The following is a 20911-nucleotide window of genomic DNA, read 5'->3' as shown; positions in this document are numbered from 1 at the left end:
GCATTATGTCTAAAAAACAATGTACATACCTTAATTAAAAAATACTTTATTGCTAAAAAATGCTAACCATCATCTGAGCCGAATGGCACTGATGGAAAAATGGCGCTGATAGACTTGCTCAACACAGGGTTGCCACAAACCTTAAATTTGTAAAAGCGCAATATCTGCGAAGCGCAATAAAGCGAAGCGCAATAAAACAAGGTATGCCTGTATGTTTTCCCAGTTGACTGAAGTTGTGGCTACAATGAAAATGGCTATGTTCATGTCTCGTTAAGTTGTTATGTTTAAGCAACCAAATTAAAAGTAAACCAAAAATACTTTGAGTCAGATTCTCAGATAGTATAAACAGATACATGACTTCTGTGAAAGTTATACTGTTTGGAGAAGTAACCCTTTACTTTTTCATGGAACTCTGAAATTTTACTGTGTTAGAGTGTACACAAATGCAAAGGGAATTTGCCTTGTTAAGAAGTGCATAAGTCACCTTCACTGTCCATTAGCATTTTTTCTGAATACTGTGTGAGCACAGATAGTATTTTGCATACATCTGAAATGCTCAAATAATGTTGTTTTATTGGGCTTGTTTTCTGCTACTATTAATAGGTATATACGTCATTATGTACTGATTGGCAATATAAATGACCTCATTTGTCCTTGTCTCTGTTAAGATAGATTTGGCAAAACCAAAGTAGTGGATTTTGCCAGACTTCTATCAAACATGTTTTTGTTTTAATCTGTGTCCTTTGATTTATTGTTTATCAGCTATTAAAACTCCAATTTTCTGGGGCTTGAGACATTTTAAGTCTATATTTTACTTTTTAAAGGCTATGGTCTACTTATAAGATTACTAGTCCCTTTAAAATGAAATCCTAGATTTGATTCTAGATGACAAATGCCTTTTTTTAAATTACGTAAGTTGTATAACATGAGTTTGCTTTTTCTTCTCTGATAGTAATTTAAGGCCTAATGCAAAGCCTGTTGAAGTGAATGAGAGCTGTTTCAGCTGGTTCTCCAGCAAGTCATAAGAGTTCCATGGCCAGGTTCTATTCCATCTATTAGGTAGATAAGTCCACTTAAGTGTCATTCTATATTCTGTGCTGCTTGATACATGGAAAAAACTACTAATGCAAGGGAGTGGGTCACCCTCCTCTTCTCTGCTTTGTGACCCAAAAGTAAGATTTAGGCTGTTACAAAAGCAGCTGTATTAACAGGTTTTCAGGGACTCAAGTATGGTAGAATACTGTGGCATCTGAGCCCACTTACACACCTAATACCAGGTGAAATAACAGGTAGCAACAGGTGGACAAGCCTTAATTTTTTTAAAATCTTTGAATAACTCTTGATTTCAATCAGTCAGGTGCTTACAGGGCTGGAGAACTGACTGAAGATAAATATCCTATTTTCCATAGCTTGAAGAAACACAGTCCTACTCAAAAAAATTTCTTTTTTTTCCTCGGTTATGGGCTATCTTGAACAGCATATTTTGCAACACTTAGGACAATGCAGATACCACGTAAACCTCTACTTCTGAATGTGGTACTAAGAATTACTGGTTAGCTGTTGTCAAGGGCATTTGACTATTGAGGTATAAGATTTGGCTTATAATTATAGAATTAAATAGCCTTGTGGGATTAGACTGAATATGTTGGGCAAGGAATGACAGCTAGCCTGTAAAAACATTAACAGTATATCATGTTCTACCACTCTTCATTATTTTAAAACTAAAACACTCCATAAATATATCTGGACACACTATAAATTATTTAAATTTGATTTTAGAAATTCCCTGAAACATTAGGGATGAAATGGTGAGTGTACTGGGTAGGAAGACATGCTTTGAGATTAATTATACTATTGAAAGCTGAAGGGATAGACACATGAATGAAAATAATTTTGGAAATCACTTTTAACACTTTCCTAACATCACTTTAATGGAAATGCTGAGGAAGAGGCAGAGGAGAGGACATCAGCAGGCGAGAGGCAGAGGAGCCATCAGCATAGAGAGCAGGAAGTACAGGGTCCCAGAGATTGTACAATAGGACCACTGCACCAAGAAGGAAAAGAAGAGTGGTGGTCACCGGTAACTCCCTTCTGTAAGGGACAGAGGCACCAATTTGTCATCCAGATTTGGGGGCTGGGGAAGTGTCACAGAGTCTGCCAAAGCTCATCCATCCTTTGGACCACTACCCCTTCCTACTGGTCCACATAGGCATCAACAATAGTGTCAGGAATAATACTGAATGGATCATCGGTAATTATGAGGCTCTCATCAATCCTCTGGAATTCAGGGGTCCAGGTGGAGACCATTGTTTCCTGGAAGTATATGCATGACTCAGATGTGAAGGCTTTGGCCTCTTCAAGGGAGAGGACTGATATCGAGTGACGAGATTAATCTGATGAGAACAGGGAAGAACATACTTTGGCATTGCTTGGACAACCTAGTAGGGAGGGCATTCAGCTAGGTTTCACGGGATGGTGATCAAAGACCTCCACAGTGGAAAGGACTTGAAGAAGCAACATAACTCTGGGAAAAGGTCAGAGAGCTACAGGACTACAACAAGGGGCACAAAAAGGAAGTGAGAAAGTCAAAATGCAAAATACGTCAGATACATGTATACAAATATAAGAAGTATGGGAAATAAACAAGATGAGTTGGAAGCTGCAGCCTGTGAAAAGAACTATGATCTGATTGGTATTACTAAGACTGGGTGGGATAGTTCTTATGACTGGAATGTGAACATTGGGAGTTACAGTTTTTTTTCAAAAGGACAAGGTTAGGAGAAATGGTGGTGACATTGCCTTGTAGGTCAAAAACACATACACTTGTTCCCTGGCTCATGGGAAACCAGGTTTCATGCACAACAAAAAAGAATGCATTTGGGTAAAGGTGAAAAACATGGTAGCAATATAATGGTGGAGATTTATTATAGGCCACCTAATCAGGAAGAAGAAGTGGATGAGGCACTCCTGAAGCAGGTGACAAAAGCGATGGAATGGTAGTGATTGATGGGAGACTTCAATTTTCTTGACATCTGCTAGAAGAACAATATAACCAAACATACAATGTCAAACCAGCAGAGTTGATTTGAGCAGGGTGCATGGCCCAGGGCAAAGCAGTCTGTGTGGGGCCCTCCCTCCCTGTCCCATGGCACACTTACACTGGGGAGTGAAAGCCTTGTCACACTGGATATGGTGGGATGGGTGGCAGCCAGAACCTCAGGCCGAAACAAGCAAAGAGCCATCCAACCCACCGGGTAGGTGGGTGGGCTAAACTGCACCTGTAGCCTCTGCACCTGGCTCTACAGGGCCCTGCAAGGCACAAAGCCTGGGGCAGTTGCCCCAATTCATTTCCCCCCTCCCCCCAATAGACTTGTGAGCCAGTTCTTAACCTGTGTGAAGGACAAGTTTCTCTTCCAGAATGTGGAGGATACAACTATGGCATCAGCTATCTTGGATTGTGTCCTGACCAACAGGGAAGACCTGGTGGATGATGTGAAGGTGATGGGTAACTTGGGAGGAAGCAATCACAATATGCTAGAATTCCAGATCCTGAGACAAGAAAGCATGAGGTCAGCAAAATTAGGATGGTAGATTTCAAAAAGGTATATTTCTTATGACTCAAGGAGCTAATAGGCATGGTGCCCTGGTGTCACAGGCCAGCTGAGCACTGTGAGTGTATCAATTCTATCACAGGCCAACTGGGATGTTTGATTCAGTTTCAGATCGAGGAGGCAAAATTGGGAGTGAAGTAAAGGCAAATTTATTATCGCTTACACACACACAATAGTTAACAGAAAGATAAATGCGATAAGCAGATAATGCAGTATTAAAGAGCTAATGGTAAATAACAGATAATAACAACAGACAGATAGATCAATTCTGTCACAGGCCAACTGGGCACTGTGAGGGTATTGGCCACTGGGCTGTTCAAAACAACAGATAGGCAGACATGGGTTGGCAACTTATCGATAGTCCCTCAATGCCAGGTACATGTCAAGTGATTCCAGCAAAGTGAGGTGTCCCCGATCGAAGCTGTCAGAGGGATTACTGGGGAAGGTCCCTTGATCAGGATCCGATCCTCACTCACGCCGGGAGTCCGGGGTCTGGGTGTGGAACAGAAATTACCATTCTGTTCCCTCCTTCCTGCTGGTTACCTGATGCACGTGCTTTTTATACTTAGTCTTATGCTGATCTGTTGGCTTTAGAGCCATGCGCAATATTGCCCTGTAGCTGTTACCCTATGGGATTGAAAGGTGTTAAAAATTATCATAAAAGGTTACTACCCAGACTTGGGTTTATCCAATAAGCAAATTATAATGCAGCACCTTTAGGTTTGAAATTGCTCCGCCTAAGCCCCAACCCCTTTTAGGTTTCATTTGTATATGCTTTCTTGGGATGTGCTTTCCTGGAATGTGTTGGGTGTGCCAGGCAGTTGGATTCAGTTTTTTATCGTCAAACTTGAACCCTAAGCAGAAACCATTAGGTCAGCTAATTTCACATCTACAGCTTTGCCTATGGGGCCCAGTCAGTTCCATGAACAGTTAATTTTATCATTTTGGTTAAACTTATGACAGACAAGTTACATTTGCAGTTTACAAACTTACAAGCTTTATATTAACTAATATTACTTGTTTAGGCAAAATAACAAATGCCTCTAAGAAGCACATATTTATTGCTTATTAATCCCTCTGGTTCTGGCTGTCACACCCTGGGAGGATAGATTGAAAAATAAAGGTGCCCAGGAGGGCTGGGAAACTTCTATGGGGCACAGTACTGCAAGTTCAACAAGAAATTGTCCCAACACAAAGGAAGCACAAGGAGAATAGAAGAGACCAGTGTGGCTTTACAAGGATCTTCTAAAATATTTCAAATGCAAAAGAATAGCATGCATTCAATAGAAGAATGGGCAGGTCACCAAGGACCCATACCAGGAAATAGCAAGAACCTACAGGGACAAAATCAGGAAGGCAAAGATAAAGAATGAGCTGCACCTGGTGAAGAACAAGTAGAGGTTCTATATGTAAGTTGGCTGGAAAAGAAGGACTAAGGAAGCTGTGGTTCCCCTATTAACAAGCCAGGGGAAACTCCTAACCAAATATTCAAAGAAGGCGCAGCTACTCAACAGCTACTCTGCCTCAGCCTTCACAAAAAAAAAAAGAAAGAAAAAGAAACCAAGCTGCCAAAGACCTAGCAGGGTTTATCTGTATAATAATGGGGGCAAGCTGTGGGAGGAGATATTCCAAGGGCTTTAGTTGGGTCTGAATTAATTAAAGTCAGGAGGGCTAAATGAGCTTCACCCCAAGGTCTTGAAGGAAGAGGCAGAGAAGATCTTGGAGGGTTTGGCTCCCTTCTTCTTGAAATTATGGGAGATAGGCCAGGTACCAGAGGACTGGAAAAGGGCCAATGTAATGCCTCTTTCTGAAAAAGGCAAGAAGGATGAACCAGACTGGTTAGCCTAACCTCAATACCTAGGAAGTTACTGGACCATATCTTACTTCCTAAGGAAGTCTGTTTGCAGGCGCCTGGAGAAGGAAAGGCTGATCAGAAGGAAGTGGCATGGATTTATGAAAAACAAATTATGTCAGACAAACCTGATCTACTTTGACAATGGAACAACTTGGGTGGATGAAGGAAATGCTGTGGACATAGTGTATCTGGACTTCAGCAAGGCTTTTGACAAGATTTCACATGACCTTCTCATAACCAAATTGAAGAAATGTAGACTGGATAAAATTACTACAATATGGATAGATAACTGGCTATTTTGCCATAAGCAAAAGGTAATTATTAACTCATTCATGTAAGAATGGTAGGAGATTTTGAGTGGATTCCCACATGTGTCTGTCCTGGACCCATTGCTGTTCAACACTTGTATTAGCAATTTGGATGCTGGCATATAAAGCTTCTTGCAGCTAGAGCTAAAGTACAAAGTTCAATGCTGACAAAGGAAAGTTGCTATATCTATGGAGGAGTAATCCAAAACACAAATACAAAATGGTGGACATCAGGCTAGATTACAGCTCTGTGGAATTGGAGTTGGGAGTCTTAGTAGACCACAGACTCAGTATGAGTCTGCAGTGTGATATAGACACACAAAAGGTGAATATGGCTTTGGGCTGCATCAATAGCAATGTCAGGTGCAAGACCCACTGATAATGCCTCTCTACTCAGCACTGATTACATCTCATCTGGAGCACTGTGTGCAGTTCTGGGTTCTGCATTTTAAAAAGGATGAGAAGTTAGAGTCCAGAGGTAGGCAACAAAGATGATCAGGGCTTGGAAGGCAAGGGTTAAGAGTAGAGGCTGGTGGAGCTAGGCATGTTCATCTTGTGGAAAAGGCACTTAAGAGGGGACATGATAGCAGTTTTCAAATACTTGAAAGGCTGCCATAAAGAAGAGAGAAAGTTCTTTTTCTCTCGCTGCAAAAAAGAGGACACAGACCAGTCGCTTGATGTTGCAGCAAAATAAATGTAGACTGGATATCCAGAAAAAACTTTTTCACTGTGAGACTAGTGAGGCAGTAAAATAGGCTGCCTAGGGAAGTTGTGGATTCTCCATCACTGGAGGTGTTCAAAAAGAGTCTGGGCAACCACTAGTCAGGGATGATCTACGCATAGCTATGCCTATTTTCTACCATGGTTATTTCCCATGCTTCTGGACTTTGCTAGTTACTCCTGCCTCTTTCTTCCACATTTTCTACTATATGTGTCAGGGTGTTTTTAAGCCTCCTCAGAGGCATTGGGTGTTGGCTATAGGTAAGGCTTGAGTCTTCAACTGGGGTGTGATGATTCCCCTGCTAGGGGCAAAGCTGGAGGATCCTAGCTAGAGGGTCTTACCCTTATGCTCAGGGTCAGATTGAGCACTCTATTTTGGGTCAGGAAGGAATTTTACCCTGTGATTAAATTGGTATAGTTGGCAAGGGTTTTAGCCTTTCTCTGTAGTATGTGGCGGGGGGGAGGAGGGTAGTCCAATTCCTGGGATCTCTTGAGTATATATTGGCAACATTTTATAAAAGCAGCAGATTGGCTGCTGTGCTTTACCTGTGGGAGATTAGGGTGTTAGGCCTTAATTGTGTTAGGGTTGAGGGTAGTTTTATGTAGAGTTTAGATTATGGTTGTATGGGATGGTTTGGATAGGGATGATACTGTTTTAGGCAGGGGGTTGATGTAGATGACTTCTGGAGTACCCTTCCAACCCTCCCTCTTTATGTTTTTCTGTGAATCTCTAGTTTCAGCTATTACACTGAAGTAGTTTTGTTATTATTTACTGTAACATTTTAATGATGCATTAAAAAGGCCATGACTATTAGGTCTTCATGAAGCAGCAAGTATTTAATTCAGATTCAGCTGATTCGGAGGGACAGTGATTCAATTCCATGTTTTGAATCACTGCCGCAATTCGATTTGGTGCCGATTCGGAAATCTGGCCATAGACTAAAAAGGCAGCAGTGCTTGAGGATGCTGGACACAGCTGCCTCCAGCTGTTAAGTTCCATTGTGGTGTGGGGAGGGAAGAGACATGGGGAGGGGGCAAATCAATGCCCCTACAGCGAGGGAGGAATTGGGACTGGGGCAAGCTGCCCAGCTGGGGTGAGGGTGCATGGGACTTGTGGAGGGGGCCTCCTGCCACTGCCTCGCAGCGCTGGTCTGGGAGGGCATGGGAGTGGGCATGTGCCCTCAGATCTATATGGGGCAGGCTGGGCCAAGCTACACTCTGGAGAGGAGGCGGAAAGCATTGAGAGCGGGGGCTTCACCTCCTGCCACTCACCCAGCCCCCCCCACCCAGACAAGCAGTGGCTTTGCCTCAGCTGGCGAGCAGTAGCAGGGCATGGGGGCAGGTGTGTGCGCCTGGATTGGAGTGGAGCTGATGGCAGGGCCTATGGGGAATTTTAGCGTGGCTGCAGCCCCACCAACCTCCCTGCTTCACTGCACTCTGTGGGGTGGGTGGAGCCAGGGCTTCAATCTGGGCTGCATCTGGGTCTAGCCACCCAGAATGCAGCCCTGGTTCCACCTGCCCCATGGAGCACAATCCAGCAGTGGGCAGCTGGAGCTAGCCTCCCAGAGTGCAGCCCAGCCCAGCCTGGCTCATGCATATCTGGGGGCACACACTTGCTCCCAAGACCTCCTGAACTGGTGGCATGTGGTGGCATGCAGTGGTGGGAGCCCCCCACCCTGAGTCCCATGCCCCTCTTGCCCTGGCTGGGCAACTTGTCCCAGCCCCAATCCCTCCCTCGCCTTGAGGGGTGTTGATCTGCCCCGTTCCTCCCCCCTCCACCCACCACAACAGACTTACCAGCTTGAGGCAGATATGTCCAGCATGTTCAAGGACTGCTGCCTGTTTAGTCTATGGCTGAATCTTTTCTGAATTGATTTGGAGACTCCTGATTCTATTCAGAGCTTTTAATGGGTCTCTTGATTCGATTTGAATTTGGAGATTCGGCTGCTGAATCTCTGCAGAATTGGATCAGCTACTGAAGCTTCACACAGCCCTAATGTCTATATGACAGTATATCCTGAAAGGTTAAATAGATACAGTTTTATATTAACTGATTCATTCTAAAGAAAACTTTTGGAAACTTCACAAACCCTTTTCATGTTTATGCAAATGCAAGGTCACATCACAATACACACACTAGTAACAATACTACTAATATAACACACTACCTTGTACTACTTATCGACTTGTATCTTCAAATCTTCAGGTGCTTTTATAGCACCTACTAAATACATTCAGCTTACAGTTGCTGCACTAACAGAGCTACATTGAAGTAACAATTTATTATTCTACCATGTATTTATGAAAGAAGACAAGAGAGAAAATACCTTATGACAGTGAGAAATATTTTTTTTAAGAAGTTAGAAAACATGAAGAGCAAAGGCTCTTAATTTACTGGCTAAGCCCTGTAAGGGTTGTATAGTTTACATCTCATACAACAGGAAGCCATAATACATACAGCATATTCCATATGTTCTCATTCATCTATGTTTTAATTATTCTGCAAAGCAACATAATTAGTTCAGATATATTCCTTCCAGGCAAATTCATTTGCTGTTTTACTGTACATCAACTTTGTCATCTACTTCATCCTCCACCAACCATTCCCCTGCCATGCATAGGAAGTGCTGAAAGATGAAACCACTTTGGATTGACATTGTTTAGTATAAATAACAGTCTGAACTAACAACTGTTAGGGTACTTTATTTCTTTCTCCTGGGTAAATGACTACTACCATGCTGCTTAGCAGATTGATAAAGAGATAAAGTAGCAAAGTAACCTATATTCCTCCAATCTCTTCTCTAAGGTGACAAGACCTCAAAGTGCCTTCAGAGTATTTTGTTTCTTTATTTCTTCATTCATTTACTTTTATACTTGGAGTTATTCTTTTGGTGAAAAGAACGGTATGACCTCAGTTTGAAGCAAACCAAATCAAGATCATGGAATCAGCTGTAAATTTAACCTAAAGGAGAGGATTAAAATTTAGTGCAGGCCCTATTCTTGAAGAGTATGAAAAAGTATGATAATTCTAGGGTTGGAGGGGGTAGGGGGAAGGACTATCTTCCTTCCATTTTTCAGTACTGGTGAGGCCTTACTTGGAATACTATGGTGTCCAGTTTTGAGTGTCATACTTCAAGAAAGATTTGGATAAATTGGAAAAAGTCCAGCTGAGAAAAATAAAAATGTTTATAGGTCTAGAAAATATAACTTGCAAGGACAAATGGAAAGGTTAAAATAATTTATTCTGCATATTATGAAAAAGAGATGACTGCAGGTAGATTTGATAGGAAGCAAGGACCGGTGTGGGGAGGGGGGGCAGCATGCCTTAATTTCACTACCACCATACTGCCTGTTGTATTGAAGAGTCTGCTCTTATCAAAGTTTTGCTCCTCAAGTATATATCTATATATAGTGATCAAGTCACTCCATCTTTTTCTTTGGTGAAGTGAATAGATTAAATGCTTTGAATTTTTTCACAATGAGGCTTTTTTCCCGGCCTTTAGTTACTCTCTTACTGTTTTGTCAGGTTGATTTTTGATAACATTCTTCAAGTACTGAAAGATTATTATAAAGAGGATGGTGATAGACCATTTTCTATGTCCCAAGGGAACAGGATAAGATAATGATTTTGAATTGCAGAAAAGAAAATCTAGGTTGGATATTTGGAAGAACAGTTTCACTTTGAGAGTGGTTAAGCACTGGAACAGAGAGGATATGAAATCACCATCACTGGAAGTTTTTAAGAGTAAACTCTTGGGTGAGACAGTTTAAGTAGGGATGATTCTGCTTTGAGCAGAGGGTTTGGCTATAAGTCCACCCTCAGGTTGTATTTCATATATAAGAGCAAACAAACAAAACAGTTACAATGTGTCATCTGTACCCGCCAGGCTTTGCTCACTCCTGAGGGCAAAACAGATGTTCTTTCACCTTGTCACCGCCCCGCTCTCGCCTGCCACGTCTTGATGGATCGCCAATGGGGGGGAGTCGTCTGACGGGTTCTCTTTGCCCGGGTCCACCCAACGGTCGTACATGGGGCTCCAACCACCCTGGCACCCCGGCCTTACACCACCTTCTGGAGCTGGCCCTGAGGAAGTGGCACAGGGCTCCTCTTGCCCTGATACTGCCTTCCTTTGCCCCTTTTCCCTATACTCAGAGGGTCGAGCCTCTATAGTTATGGATCTGGCTCCAGACCCTCAGTCCTTAGGATCTATGTTTCTAAATGGGCTTGGGCATCCTCAGTCCCCGCGGTGGCCCCGCCCTGATCTGGCTTCTCCTTATGGGCTCTTGTTGCCTTACCATGCCCCGAGTGCACCTGGCTCCGGCAGGTCCTCTGCGGTGACTTTCTTTCGCTGCACTCCAGTCCCGACGCCTCCTGTCTGCCACTGACTCCCGGACGCTGCCGCCGGCTCCTTCCCTCCCGCTCCTCCAGCTCTGGCTCCTCGTCCCTCCTCGGACACTGCGGGGCCTCCCCTTCCTCTTCCTCTGTTGGTGGATTTCCCTCTTCAGGGCCATCCGCCCTGATCTTTGCAGCTGCCGCTGCTTTTATCTTCGCCGGCCAGCGTTCTCCGCTGATGTCACCGGCCGGCCGCAGCTGTATAAAGAGCTGGCTCACAAGCCATGTGGCTTTCCTTGGAGGGTCGATTCCTGCTGCTGGTAAGTTTTCGTGGTCACCCCGGCCCCCAGGACATCATCCATACTTGCAAGTGGTAAGTCCTGTAGGGTAACTACAGTAGAGTGACTGAGGTCACAGGTAACTAAGGTGGGGTGATAGCCACACAGTTGCACTAGCGGCACAGAGACAGCCAGAAGTCCCTGTTCTCTCCATGTGTTGTAGCTGCCCCAGGGATGCAGATTTCTTGTTATGCCTCTGGTTAAATGCCCCCATTTTTTAAACTAATGTTTTGTGTGGCCAAGGTCTGACTTACAATTTCATACTTCATTATGGTACAGAAGGCCAATGTAATAGTTTCTCTTTGACTGTACTTGTGCAACTTCTTGCATGAAAAAAAATGTTTGCTATAAAGTAAAAGCTGTAGTTTAATTAAATCTTTCTAGCTGTCTGTTACCAATATGACTTAAACACTGTAGTACCTGAATGCTTTTTTAAGCAAATGATGAATGGATTTTGCCCTCCCGGCACCTGCAATAAATAGGGAGGAATTATATGATACATGAGGAATTATTTTCAGGGTCCATTTACAATATTAGAATGTTATTTGTGGCTAAGGTGAAACCCAAGTATCTTGAGTCTCAGGAAAATATTCAAAGCAGAAACATAGGTATATGATACTTACGAAGAACTTATAAGAATAATTCTGGCATTCTTATTTAGTAGTCCTCACTCCATGAACACTCACGTGTAAGTCAGCAGAACTACTAACAGAATGAGGTGCCATTCATCTCGTGTAAACCTCACTTCAGGATTGCAAAACAGTAAAAAAAAACAAAAAAAACCCCCCAAAAACCCCCCAAACCAACAAACAAACCTGGAAAAAAGGATCATGTTTATTGTTTGTTTGTTCCAATGAAAGGTTTCGAGGTTAGTCTCTAGTAGGATAGAGGCGATTTGGCACTCATATTTTACTGTGCTCTTAGAATTATTGAACAACAAATTTCTTCCTACTGGTCAGCAGAACCCCATGAATTTCATAGAATTTGTTTTATCATAAAAGTTAAAGTACTCCAGGAACAGCAAATAAATAAAAAATACTACCAATATCAACATCAAATAGCTAATGCATTAAAAATATCTGATGAAATATAAAAACAGAACGGTGAAAATGTGTGTTTATGAATAACAAGGCAAAATGTATACATATTGTCAAAATGTCATGATATACAAGGGTTCTGGATCAAATGTCATATATTCTTTTTCATGGAAAAGGGCACAACATAAATATATAATATTTACTACAGCTTTGTCTAGGAGCCCTGAAACAATTTAACCTTCACTTCTTTTGTTTCAATAATATTTTTTTTTTCCTTCTTGCAGTTCAGCAAAGATCACAATGGCATATGTTGTATGCCATTTGGGGTAAAAAATGCTGGCATAAAAACTCCGTAATAGGGGAATCTGAAGTGCCAAGTTTTTACTGTATATGTGTTATCTTTCTCTTGTTTATATTACTGAAATGTTATATCATGGAAACTGGGCAGGGACACAATGGTGTAGAGTAAGAATGAGAAGGATTTCTGTTCTATTTTTTTCCTTCTAACGTACTTATTCCATATATAAGCAAAAGGATTTTTGTTTTGCATGTTTTTTATTTATCTCCATGCTAGATGTTCTTTCCACTTATTTGGTAATATTTTATCCTCTGAAATCTGAAATAGTCTCAGTTGTGTTGGTTTAAAGATACAGATCAGCCATTTTAAACCACAGTGCCACAGTACCCTGGGGTATCTAGAGATCCTATTAGGAATGCCACAAAGAGCCAAGCAATGCTAGCACAGTTAGGTGTGAAAACATGATTCGTAAGATAAACCCAGAGTTTTCAAATAAAAATCCACAGTGTTAGAAATGTTCTGATATAGTGTGGTGTTCCTCAATTGTTTGCAACAAAATAATTGCTAGATTATTTTTTCTGTAGTAAAAAATAAATTAAGAACTAAAACCTGACATTTTCTGGGTGGTACCTTGAGTCTATCAAGGGGTGCCTTGAAACTTAAGGGCATTTTTACACATGCTCTGGGGGGAAGCGAGGGTGCTTTAATTAGAGTGGCTCCAAGAGCTGCTCTAATTAAAGTGCCTGGAGCATTGTGTATCAGCATCCTTGCGCTGAAAAATGGTGGCGGGGCGCTTTAGCTAAAGCTCGTTCAACATGACACTGGAGTCTGCTGGAGTGCAGTAATTGCCACACTCCAGCAAACTCAATCAAGTCTACTTGGATGCACTATTACAATGCATTGGAGCAGCCTCTCTGCACATATATAGGTGCCCTAAGTTTAAGAACCACTCATTTAGCTGAAGAGGTGTGTGTTGAAACCATTTAAAGTGCCAAACAGTGTACCTATACTTTGGACAAGTTTCATATTCTTCCCTTTAAACCTAGAGTAATGGGAAGGGCATTGCAGTATATATTTCCTCCTGGAAATGACTAATTTCCAGACTGTGAGGTGGAACAGAAGCTGCATTTCCTCTGTTTCAGCTTGTTGGGATTCACTGAATCCATACGAAAGTGAACCTGCTTCTCATTATTCTCTCTTTGACTTCTGCCCTGGACTACACAGAACTGGAACATAGTATATAGCGACCCACAGCTCAGTCCCTGCGAGAGGCTTAAATGGTATGGAAAATGTACACTAGCTGTCTTCACCACAGGCAAACTTCCCCAATAATGAACTTTCAGTACTTTTGAGGCAACGCATTTATTGCTTGATTGAAATCACAGTGCAGAGGTCATCTTCCCTGCTACAGTTCCTAGCACACAGCCCATTTACTTTCTCTTTATGTGCGTAGAGGTGAATATCACCCTCTTACAATACCCATTCAAATGATTGAATGATCAAGTGATGTGATATCAGCGTAATTATGTACCTGTGCAAGAACACAAAACGAATAACCTTTCTGCAACTGTTATTATTGGAGTAATAGACTACAATTCCCATAAAATGTGGTTGATATGTAGTAGGCCATAATGATAATGTTTTTTTACTAACTTGGTTCAAATCATTAATATGACTCTCTAAATATGTTTTCACTCCTGGATTGTTATGTTATGCATAGTGCTTCTGCCTGAGGCAGTTGCATACAAAACAGTAGCTTGAATGATGTGTTATGTAAGTTAGCCAATAAGAAAAAGTCCAGGATAAGTGTTGTGTGTCTGTCTTCTTCAATACCCAACATGATTCTTTAGCTCCAGCATTTCCATCAGGTCATAGTCATACCTTTGATAAACATCAGAATGGGTTTCCAGCACTTAGCTCAGTTTCCCCACATAGATTTAGGGCTTTATTGAATTTAGTGCTGACAGTACTTTAATAGAAATTCTTAGTATGACAAGAATCTAATCCTGAACTCTTCACATTTTTTAAATTTAAATCTTTTCTAATTTGGGTATGTCTACATCCTGAAATTTACCAGAGAATACTTTGATTGAGAGATACTGGATAAACTGTCCTCTAACAAAGCTAGTTACTTCCCTCTTTTCAGACTGGTGCAAGCTCCCTGAAATGAATGGGTCAGTTTTGACTGAGGAAATGTTTATCTCCCACAAGGAAGTGAGCCCACTTGTTTTGCAAGGCTCATAAATAATACAGTCAAAATCTTTCATGCAAATGTAACTCGTGCATGTGTATATGTTTGTGGGAGTATGCGTGTACTTACTTCTGTGTTCCCTTTGCCAGGTATGACAAATGTTACTGCATACAGAAAATTGGAATAAAATGGTAAACAAAAAGAAGAAAAGTATTCTGGATAATGCACCATAAGAACATAAAAAATGCCATACTGGGTCTGAATGGTCCATCTAGCCCAGCAACCTGTCTCTGACAGTGGCAGAGTTGGTGCTAGAGGGAGAGCACTGAACCAGATAGATCTGGAGTGATCTATTCCCTATTCATTATCCTCCCTGGCATTCATCATTACAGGTTTAAAGATGCCAGAGAAAACATCTCCAACTATTCTGTTCAACAGCTGTTAATAGACCTATCACCCATAAATTTGCTTAGTACCTTTTTAAACCTAGCTATACTATCTGCCTTTACCAGCTCCCCTGGCAATGCATTCCACAAATAAACTATGCATTGCATAAATGAATTACTTTCTTGTGTTAGTTTTTTAAACCTTTCTCCTACTAATTTCAGTGGGTGCCCCCTTGTTCTAGAATTCTGGAACTTGGTGAATAACAAGTTCACTTGGATCATACCCTTTCTGATTTTATAGACTTCTGTCATAACCCCCTCAACTTTCTCCTTGAAGCATCCTAGTCCTTTTAGATTCTTCTGGTATGGGATCTGCTCCATACGCCTGATCATTTTGGTTTTCTAATTCGAATGCATTCTTTCTTAAGATGTGGAGCCCAGAACTGGCCACATTATTCAAGATGTGGGCCCATCATGGATTTTTATAATAGCATGATGGTGATCCTTTTTGGTTTTTTGGAGATCAGGTTTCTATGTGGATATATATACTTTTCCCAGAGAAGTCTATATTTACTTTGGTGGAGTCAATTCCCTCTTATCAGCTCCCTATCTGCTAAATGGGTATAGTGTTTCCTTAGTGGAGTAAAGTGATTATTAGTTCTATACAGTTGTTGTATGCTTTGAAGAACGATGCTGTATTCTGTAAATGCAATGTATTATTAGCATTGTTATATGAGAGACATCATGCAGATGGACTATGTATACATATGTGTAGGCAACCATTGATTTTTCTGGATCATGGTGTGCAGAATCCTGTGACCATGACACCAAGACCTTTGACACGTATGTCTAGGCAACACTATGGAGGAGTGGAGGTTCTGTATGAATTAAAATGTGTGTGTGTGTGTGTATTGCATGAATAAAAGGTTTTATTCAGCATTTCCTTGATTTTAGTGGTCCAGTGAGTATTTTAAAATGAAGAAAAGATTTAAAATGAAGAAAGATCTGCAAAATAAAGATTTTCAGATATATTGTGCCCTCAATTACACACATGTAACTCCAAAAATATGAATCTTTAGGTTTATTTCAGTTCACTGAAAAGCTTACCTAGGTATTTTCTCTGATGAACCGATTTAAATTTTTAAACACCCAGAAATTGCCAGCATTATTATCTGACAAAGGTTAAAAAACGTATAGGAAAATGTAGCACAAGTATTTGAATTCTGTAAAATTAATCTGACAACTGCCTCTGTGTGCAGTGCGATTGGCTGTCTGATAGAAGAAGTGGTTTAATAGGCTATTAATCAAAAGTTACAGATAAAAGATGGAGGAGTCTATCCAGCAAGCATTCTCCATGAGTTCATAGCAGAACATGCATATTCATAACAAATTCCACCCACATATTCCTCTTACATTTTCAGGTAAACATCCCTAAGCCCTTATTCATTTTGCAATTCCAGGTACACACAAATGTTCTCATCTGTGCATTCCACTGTACCCATTATCAGTCTTCTTTAGCTTAGAGCAACTTCAGTTAAAAGCTCCAACCCTGTAATGAGCTGTTTGTGGGCAATGGCTTGTCAGTAGTAGTCACAGGCAGGGCAGCCTCTGTGTGCTAGACTGCGGAGAAGACAGTCAGCACAGGAGCAGATACAGCTGGGAGCAGAAAGCAGTGCATAAAATCAGACGGAGCAGAGAGCAGAAAGCAGAGCAGCCACTTTTTCAGGGAGAACAGGGAAGGGAGCAGAAAGGTAAGCAGCAGATTGGGTAAAGGACTAAAATTGGAATGGCACATAGGGTACAGGGCTAATTTGTGTCATGCCTGCCAAAAAATGCTTCCCTAGCCCCTTTGGCCTAAGTCATGATTATTTTGAAGGTTACACATGGGAAGGCAAAGGAAATTTCTAAAAGTACATTGTGGCCTAACCCTGGCAATACATATAATTCATAGGGATCTAAGTGTTAACCAGTAAATTTCCTAGAATAACATTCTTGACAATGGTGAGCAGCTCAGCTTCTACCTCAGACTCTATCAGTGTCCACAGATTAGGTATGCTATTGCCTTTCTCATCCTGATGCCACAGGAGTTCTCAAAGCCTAACAGACTGAGCTCCATACAAATACAGTTGCCCAATGTATCTTCTATCCAATATCACAGAAGTTATAGCACCCAAAAAAAGGGAACCACCTCTGGCAGCAATCTATTCCAAACCTTGGGGTCTCAGACAGTAAAAAAGTTCTTCCTTATGTCCAGTCTGACATGGTCCTGGAAGAGTTTGTGACCTTGGGGTCATCCCTTGGGGTGCTCTGGTGAACAGATGTTCCCCCAGATCCTGGTAAGCACCCCTGATAAACTTATAGGTGACCCCCAAATCACCCCGGAGCCTGTGCTTTTCCAGGCTGAAGAGTCCCATGGCTCTCAGCCTCTCATACAGTCTGTTTTCCTGACCTTTGATCATAAGTGTGGCTTTCCTCTGCACCCTCTCAAGCTTCTCCACATCCTTTTTGAATTGTGAAGCCCAAAACTGGACGCAGTACTCTAGCTGTGACCTCACCAAGGCCGAGTACAGGGGGAGAAGGACATCCTGGGATTTACTTGAGAAGCATCTATGGATGCAAGCCAGAATTTTGCTTGCTTTACTAGCAACAGTATCATATTGATGCTCATGTTCATCTTGCAGTCAATTTTGACCCCCGAGTCCCTTTCGTCCATAGTGCTAGCCAGCATAGCACTGCTGAGCCTGTAAGCATGCTGCAGGTTTTTCTTCCCAAGGTGGAGAACCTTGCATTTTTCAGTGTTAAACACCATCAGGTTCTCATCCGCCCATTTGCTGAGCTTGTCCAGGTCAGCCTGGATCGCCCTGCTGTCCCCAGGTGTGGACTCTTTACCCCAGAGTTTGGTGTCATTGGTGAACTTGGCCAGTCCACTTCTGATAACTATGTCCACATCATTAATGAAGATGTTGAATAGTGTTGGCCCAAGGACAGAGCCTTGAGAGACCCCACTGGTCACAGTGCACCATGACAATTGACTTGCATCAACCACCACCCTATGGGTCCTACCACAGAGCCAATGCCCCAGCCAGCAGATCATGGTGAGCCTGAGGCCACAGTTAGCCAATGTTGCTAAGAGGTGATCATAGGATATCAGATCAAAGGCTTTTTTGAAGTCAAGATACACAACATCAATTTCTTCTCCCTTGTCCTAGTGATAGATCACCTGATCATAGAAGGAAATAAGATTGGTCAAGCAAGATTTAACCACAACAAACCCATGCTGGCTATCCTTCAGGATGTTCCCATCGGCTAGTCTGTTAAGAATGGCCTCTCTGATAATCATTTGTAAGACCTTCCCCAGGATATAGGTCAGGCTGATGGGCCTGTAGTTTGCCGGATGCACTTTCCTCCCTTTCTTGAAGATAGGCACCACATTGGCCTTCTTCCAGTCTTCAGGCACTTCACCAGAACACCAAGAGCGCTCAGAGATCTGTGTCAGGGGCTGAGCTGTGATGCTTGCCAGCTCCTTGAGTACCCTGGAGTATAGATTGTGAGGGATGGCTGACTTGAAGGTGTCCAGCCTTCTTGAGGTCATCATTGATGAAGGGTAAGGAATCTCCCTCACTCAGCCCTCCCTGTCCCATAATGGGCAAGGGTGTCCCATGGGACTGGTGAAAAACACAAAATACCCATTTAGCAAGTTGGCTTTTTCCTGGGCCTCAGTTGTCAGTTGTCCCATCTGGTTCAGCAGGGGTCCCATGTTGCCCTTGCTTTTCCTCTGGCTCCCCATATACCTAAAAAAAGACTTTTTATTGTCCTCAATACTTGTGGTTAATGGAGTTCTGTCACAGCCTTGGCTTTCCTGGTTCACTCCCTGCAGATCCGGACCAGTGCAGAGTATTCCTCCTTGAAGGTGGATCCAATGCTCCATCCTTTGTAGGTCCTTCTCTTAGACACAAGAGTTCCACTAGTTCCCTGGAGAGCCAAGGGGGCTGCTGTGCCCTTTTGCTGCCTTTTCTCTGAGATGGGATAGACTGTGCTTGAGCATCCAGGATCGCTCCTTTGAGGAGCAACCACTCTTCCTGAACTGCCCTCCCCTTTGGGTTGTGGCCCTGACAAGCCTCCTGAGCTTGTCAGAGTCAGCTTTCCTGAAGTTGAGGACTTTTGTATTGCTGACTGACTTCCCAGCTTTACGGCAGATGGTGAAGGTGATCAGCTCGTGGTCACTGTCACCCAGCTTCCCTTCAATCATTAGGTCACTGATTAGGTCGTCCCCCATTGCCAGAACAAGGTTGAGCAGCACTTTACCTCTCATCAGCTCGTTGACTTCTTGTGTCAGAGCTCATCCACACATAACAGAAAGCTTTGCAACTGCTTAGATTTGGCCGAGCACTCTTCCCATGAGATGTCCGGGTAGTTGAAGTCTCCCATGACAACCATGCATTGGGAGCATGCAGCCTCAGCCAGTTCCCTGGTGAACTCTTGGTCAAGCTCTTGATCCTGGGCAGGAGGTCTGTAGTAGACTCCCACCATTGTGTCCCCTGTGCTGTGTTCCTCATGGCTTTTAACCAAGAGGGTCTCCAGTCGTCTATATCAGTTTCAGTATCAGGGCTTCCTCATTTTATTTGTCTTTTAGATGTTTAAAAACATGTTTCTTTGGGATGTTTCCCTACCTTAAAACTATGGGTAAGGAGAACAAAATGGATACTAGCTAGGTTATAAGACTATTTCTTCGCTTATCAATGTCTGTGCGAGGTCAAAGTACAGTATGGCATTAATTATGCCCTCAAGATAATGATCAAGCAGTACAGTCAATAAACATCTTTCTGTTCATATATTCCACTGATTCTGAAGTCTTAATGACAGCTTTGATGTTAGCTTTTCTACCAGAGTAATCATAACTACAGGTTTTTTTTTTCCTGTGCCTTTCAACTGAATTTTGCATTTTTTTCAGGATGGAAACATGGGATTGATAATTGACACTGCACAAACATCTGTGCTAAAATATATAGGAGGCTGTATATTAAATGTGTGGTTGTGTAAAGGTGATATTGTAGCTGTTATGGTCCAGAAATTATGCACAAGGCAAGGGTTTCTTAGGGTAATATCTTTTATTGGACCGACTGTTCGAATAGAATTAAACAAGCTTTTGAATATAAGACTTTCTTCTTCAGGTCTAACCAAAACAAGTCATGTGCAGCGTAGCAAAAAACAGTTGCAGGAAGGGATGAGAGAAATTGCCAGGGGTAGCAAACACACATTTAGCATACTGGGCAGAAGTTCAGGAGTTCAAGGGGGACTCTTGCTCCAAACCATAGAGCAGCTGTTAAGTTCTAACTTATGTGTGTACAAGCTGAGAGCAATACAAATGTAACAAAATTTCTACCTTAAGGCTTCTTCATCCAGGACTAAAGTGGAAGCAATTTTGCTACCTTTGTATGCTTCCCAGTTTGTCCACATGTAACTATAAGAACATAACAGCACTTCCCCTTCTGAAACATTCCCCTTTTGAACAGCTCCAATGCATGTGGTCCCTCCAGCACTTAGGTACTTACTCAGACCAAGCTGAAGGCTTAGGAGGGACTTAGAAGCTTAAATTTCACATAACTATTAGTGTAATTAGGGTGGGATGATGGGAGCAGCTATCCTGAGTGCTGACTTTGAGGGGAGGAGGAAAAATAACAGCTGCTGCCACAGCCTCATTATTGTGCTGGTGGCATGGCAGCAGTGAGAAGTCACCACTGCCCTATGCATCCTGCTGCCCTGGGCACCTTGCTGTTTTGTTATGCCTCTGCATATACATCTTAATTAAGTGTCTTAAATACCAACTGAATTAA

The sequence above is a fragment of the Crocodylus porosus genome, unplaced genomic scaffold (genome assembly GCF_001723895.1).
Source record: "Crocodylus porosus isolate Cpor-Errol unplaced genomic scaffold, CroPor_comp1, whole genome shotgun sequence".
In the NCBI taxonomy this organism is placed as follows: domain Eukaryota; kingdom Metazoa; phylum Chordata; order Crocodylia; family Crocodylidae; genus Crocodylus; species Crocodylus porosus.
Note: the sequence above shows the minus strand (reverse complement) of the source record.